Source organism: Tachypleus tridentatus, chromosome 3, assembly GCF_004210375.1.
Source record: "Tachypleus tridentatus isolate NWPU-2018 chromosome 3, ASM421037v1, whole genome shotgun sequence".
Lineage (NCBI taxonomy): Eukaryota > Metazoa > Arthropoda > Merostomata > Xiphosura > Limulidae > Tachypleus > Tachypleus tridentatus.
In genome coordinates, this window is record NC_134827.1 from 97,753,587 (window position 1) to 97,759,794 (window position 6,208).

The window sequence follows — 6,208 nt, forward strand, 5'->3', positions numbered from 1 at the left end:
TGAGTTTATGATTCATTGAGTTCAGTGTTGGTCAGTGATTTACAGCGACAGCTGCTACATCTAGAATACAGCAAACGTTATTGAAAAAATAAATTAATTCATTATTATTACGTGTACTGTAATTCACAATAGTTTCATTAACCCAGTAGAACACACCCAATGTTATATTAGTGGTGTCAGTAGTGTAAACATTTTGTGAAGAAAAGTTTCACTTTAGACTACAGTTCAATATAACAATTAGTGCATCGATATGAAACAATGGAGAGAATAAGGAGAAAGACCTGGAACACCAAAATAATATAAAAACAGATGTTTAAAAGAACAAAATATTCGTACATAGAAACTTTGTACGTAACAAAAGTAAACAGACAAGACAAGAGAGAAAGGTCGCAGATTATGTGAATGAGAAAAATATTAATAGAAAAATTAAACAAAGAGAGAACCTAAAAGAGAGAGAGAAAACCAAGAAAGAGGAATTTGGGTTTAAAAGAGAACGTAGTTCTTAAATAATAATTAAAAATAATGATTATAATTAAAGATCAGTAAAACTATTGTAGATATGTGGAATGATTATAATGATATGAATAAATATTGCTGTATTAAAAAGTAGCCTAACAGTTGGCGGTGTGTGGTGATGACTAGCTGTATTCCTCCAAGTCTTAAACTGCTAAATTAGGGACGGCTAACGCAAATAACACTCGTGTAGCATTGCGCAAGATTGAAAAACCGGACAAACAAACAATATTTGGGCAGGGTCCCAGAAAGTGTTCTCTTTCAAGATCAAATGAGACCAAAATAAAAGAAACAAATATTTTTATTTCTTACATTTGAAGTTTATGTGTCCCGTCCTGCTGTGTTATAGCCTATAAAGAGCATAATTATTCTCGTGATTCATGGTATGTGCACGTTTTACTGACGTCATGACAGTACGAATAGAAAAGTTAAGGGAGCCTTGGAAAGGTTGATGAGCTTCCAGATGAAAAATGCTTGTACACAGCCAGCTGTTGTCAGAAACATAACGTGATGAGCCCCAACCAGATAAGTCGAATTAAAACAAGGTAAATGTATGGAAGCCTAAAATTCAATGTGTGTAAACGTTTCTTTTAAATTGCACGGTAAAATCGACTAGAAATGTGTAATTTCGGTTGAAATAAAAGTTGGGTTAAAATGTGATGTTAATAACCTTTATGGTTAGTTCCAACGAGCTACTATGAATAGAAGTGACTTTAGTTATTCACACAGAATTCAGCAACTACGTTGGTTTCAAATAACTTAATAATTCTTCAGTACATCTATCTTACAATATCTTTAGAACTTGTAAGAGCAGCTGACGTCTTCATATTTGAAGTCATGAAATGTTAGGTCCTTAATTTACCCATCCTATGTCATATTACAAATATACCTATATTGTTTAAAATAATCCATTGAAAGAATAAATTTTAAGCAAAGACCTTTCTAGAATTTTTTATTTAAGGATCATAAGAGACAAATAACTAGGGTAGAAAAAGTAAATATTTCATATTAACTGGAGTCATAACAAAGTGTAAATGATTGAGGTCTCACTGTATACATGACTTGTGACCAATTATCTTATTCAAAGTTGGTGACGTCATAAAAATTGACAACACCATTATGAGCACTTTTAAAAGGACTTTTAATTATAATGTTACAGAAGTGAACGCTTTTAAGTAAACCAGTTTTAATCAATTGTATTTATTTCGAAACGCACGTCAGTGTGTACAGCTGGAAACAGTTCTTATCTATACAAATTAAAATAAATTCTCGGATACCAAGATTACATCATGAAACTAGATGTACTTCTTCATGGTTACTTAGGAACAGCGTTCCTTTTAAGATTAAATAAAACCAAAATCAAGAATAACAAATATGTTTATGTCTTACTTTGAAGTTATTGAGTTATTTCATGCTGGGTTTTTTTTAGCTTACAGAATGCATAAATCTTCTCTGACGTCACAAAAGTATGAATAACAATGCTGATGTGGTTTATAAATATTGATAAACTTCCAGATAAATATTGTTTCCACACAGCCAGCTGTAGCCACGAACAAAACGTGATGATCCCCAATGAGGTAAGTCGAATTAAAACAAAGTAAATGTAGGGAAACTTACAATTCAATATGCTTAAAAGTCTCTTTAAAATTGTACCACAAAATGCACTAGAAATGTATAATTCAGTTGAAATAAAAGTTGAGTTAAAATGTGAATTTTCTGGTTAGTTCCAACGTGTTATTATCTAACCTATGACTTTACTTATTCAGACACTATTAAGCAGCTATATATCTATTATTCAGTATATCTACATTACAAAACATTTAGAACTTGTAAGAACAATGTGTCCATGCCATAGGATTTTTTACCTGAGGGCTATAAGAGACAAAAGACTAGAGTAAAAAATTTAAAAGATTCATATTAACTGAAGTCACAAGGATTATAAAAATAAGATTGAAGAAAGCATACTGGCAAAATTGAATATTTACAATAAATTAAGTGTAGAAAGACATAATCATGCAAAGAAAGATAATAGAAACGACACATTTAACGAGCAATACATTTAAATCAGGAAATAAAACATCTGGACAGTAAAGATAAAATCAGACACATTTATTTTTTGCAGCTACTTAAGAATTAACCTAAAATATCGGTTATTTTGAAATATTCCATAGGAGAACCTATTTAATAAACGTGTGTTACCACTACTGCTCTACTGCCGATAATGGGAAGAGAACATAAGAGACATATCAGACGCTTGAAATGTTCATATTATGAAAAGTTTATCTGTGTCAATGGCTAAATTTCATAATCCATAAGATTCTTTAAAATACGCTCAAACCAGAGTCACTAACCATGAAACTTTCGCCTTTAGAAATAAGAGCAAATCTTATTTACCAAGACAATATTTTCTTTTCTAAATAATTTAAAGTATAATTTGATAAACTTATGACGATATGATCGGGAAATAGTGAAAATCGTTTATTTATTTCTTTTTCTCATAAACTTGAGAATTGATTATTTTTTTATGTTATTCATATTTTTAACAAATCATTGTTATTATTATTTCTTGTAATTTCATTAATTGAGAAAAAAATTAAACACGATTTTTGTATTATTTCAGGTTTAGTTTCAAAAACAGGTGTTCAAAACTTATAAATGTTAATCTTAGTACATTGCACTTATTCCAAAATATGTAAACTCAGTGTAAGTGTGTTAAACATAAAAATAACAACAAAAATTCAAGACTTCATTGTGTTTCGTTTATGACCAAGTAGAATTTCGAATCGTCCTTAAACTTATCATCAGAATAATAAACTACATCGTGTTTTCAGCTAAAATAAGTAAATCAAATCCCCTCCAACGTCACTACGTGAGTAAATAATATTAATGTTTTAGGACACATATAGAATATACTACAAGAATATTGGTAGATAAACTGGCAGAATTTAACAAGGTTTGCGAAAGTGTCGACTATTCTTGAGCATGTAATATAAATATATTTATATTTATTTAGTTATATTAAGATACACCACTGGCCAATATCTTGAGGACAATAAACATAAAGAAAAAATATGCATTTTGCGTTGTTAGACTCAACTACTTATTTGAGTAGAGCTTGAAAGATGAAAATAATAAAAGGGAAAATAAAAATAAAAAACATTTTTAGCATTTAATAGGTAAAATGTGAACACTATGAAATTAGCCTAAATACTAGCTGGTCAAAGGTTTGAGACTATACCAAAAAGAAGTCCTAAACAGGGTAGAAAATGCCCAGCAAGATGTCTGAGTTGTGATTTGCACGGCCGTCATTGCAAATAACTGCAAACATTCGCTTTGGCATGGTCGATATAAGCGTTTGCAGAAGGCTGGCTGCAATATTATTTCAAGTGATGAAGATGGCTTCACAAAGATCATGCAATGTTTGGAATTGACGTCCATTTTTATAGACTTTCCTTGCCATCCACCCCCAAACATTTTCAATGGGTTTCAGTTCCGGCGAACACGCTGGATAGTCCAAAAGAATCACGTTATTCGCCATGAAAAGTCCTTTGTCTTGCGGGCATTGTAAATTGCAGTGTTGTCCTGCTGAAAGATCCTGTCATTTCCACACGAGCGAGGGCTTTCAGTCAATGGATGCTCTCTCCAACATGCCAATGTAGCTAGCTAGCCGCTGTTTGACGCTCATGTATAACCTAAAGCTCCATTGTTCCATGGAAGGAGAAAGTCCCCCAGATCATGATGGAACCTCCTCCACTGTGACGTGTAGAAAATGTCTCCGGTGGAATATCCTTATTGTGCAAGTAACGTTGAAAGCCATCTGGACGTTCCAGGTTAACTTTTTTCTCATCAGAGAACAAAACCTTCGTCCACTTTTCTATGTCCCATGTTTGGTGCTTCTCAGCAAAATATAACCGAGGTGTTTTGTGGTGTGGAAGGAGACGTGGCCTTTGAAGATGGTTACGGTTTTTAAAGCCTTTCCCTCGTAGATGCCGTCTTATTGTTCTTAAGCTGCATTTTGCGTCTGTAAAGGCCTAAATATGGTTTAACGATCGGCTGATGTCTTGCCCGACAACTCGTCGAAACCTTCTGCTCAACGCTGGCGAAATTTTCTTGGGTCAACCACTTTAGTGTTTTCAGAAATTTGCAACCGGAGTTTTACTTCGCCCAATCTCACCAGCGATGGCACGATGATAGAGACATTTCTTTTGCAGCTCGACAATTCTGCCACGTTAAAACTCTGTCAACTTTTTCGCCTTTGCCATGTTTTTACTAAATGTAACACTGGAGATGTCAGTGGGTGATGTTGACAACGCTAATGCTTGAACACAAATGACTAAATTTCGTTACGTGTTTACCAATTAACGCTTCGTTTCAGTATTGTCTCAAGCTTTTGACCAGCTGGTATTTAGGCTAATTTCATAATGTTCACATTTTCACTATTAAATGCTAAAAGTTTTTTTATTTTCCTTTTTCAAAGCTCTACCTATATAAGTGGTTCAGTCTAACAACGTAAAATGCATATCTTTTCTTTATGTTCATTGGCCTTAAGATTTTGGCCAGCACTTTATATATGTAAATGTATATACAGTCATTTCAACTGACTTAGATAGCAGTTTGGAATCTATTTTAATTTAAATTTTATTAATTGTCTTAAATTTTCCTCTCTATAGAATTTGAATTTTAGTTGGTTTAAAATAGTATCGTATAATAAAAGGAGCTATTGTAGGGGTCAGTTTATTGAAAATTTTTAGAATTTTCCTTTTCTTAGATCAGGCAACGTGTTTTCTTAACAGTGAAAATGCAAACCTTCAAATTTAAGGAAAACGAAAGTTACAAATGCGTTCATCCTCAGTGTTCAGAACTCTGTTACTGTAAACGTAAACATGAGTTCTATTGTTGTTAGTAAGGATAAAAATGGTAAAGTCTAGTCACTAATCAGTAAGCAATGTGACAAAATGTATCGAAACCTGTATTTAGAAAAATACCAATATCTTAAAGACTCACTTGAAAACAATAACGTACATCTACTACTGAAGAATCCAACAATGAAATACATAAAGAATTTCAGAAGGAACAAGAAATTGTGTAGAAGTTATTATTTCTATCACATCAAAGGTTCCACAAGTATGCATTCTGTATGTTTTAGTTTTCTTTCTCATATAAATAATATTATATTAATTAAAATGATAAATTACTTCAATACTCTATCACGAGCTGGTCAATGTGCACGTGTCACGACGTTTTACAGATTTCATATTTAATTAGACCATTCTATTGTAAATGAAACATATTAGAATTTCGATGCACAAATCCCACATTAATACAAGATTAGGAATCAAAGGATACATTTAGAGAATCACCAAGTCTTTAGAAAAACTAAAAGTAACGTATCACATCTACTATTTAAAGTATACACATGATAAAAATAAAGGACTGCAATGTTTAAGTTATTTCTAGATAACAATATGCCAACTTAAATATATCTAACAATTATTGATTTGTTTATTAAGTCGTTCTTCTGTATAAGTTATCTGCTATTGTATAAAAAAAAAACCAAAAACATGGCTGTCAGAATAGAGTGAATATTTAATGTTATCTACAATAAATAGGAAGAACTGTTCTTCAAACAAGTGAAAATTTTCTATTTAATATACAGCTCAATTATCCATTTGATAGAGTGAAGGATAAATCATGA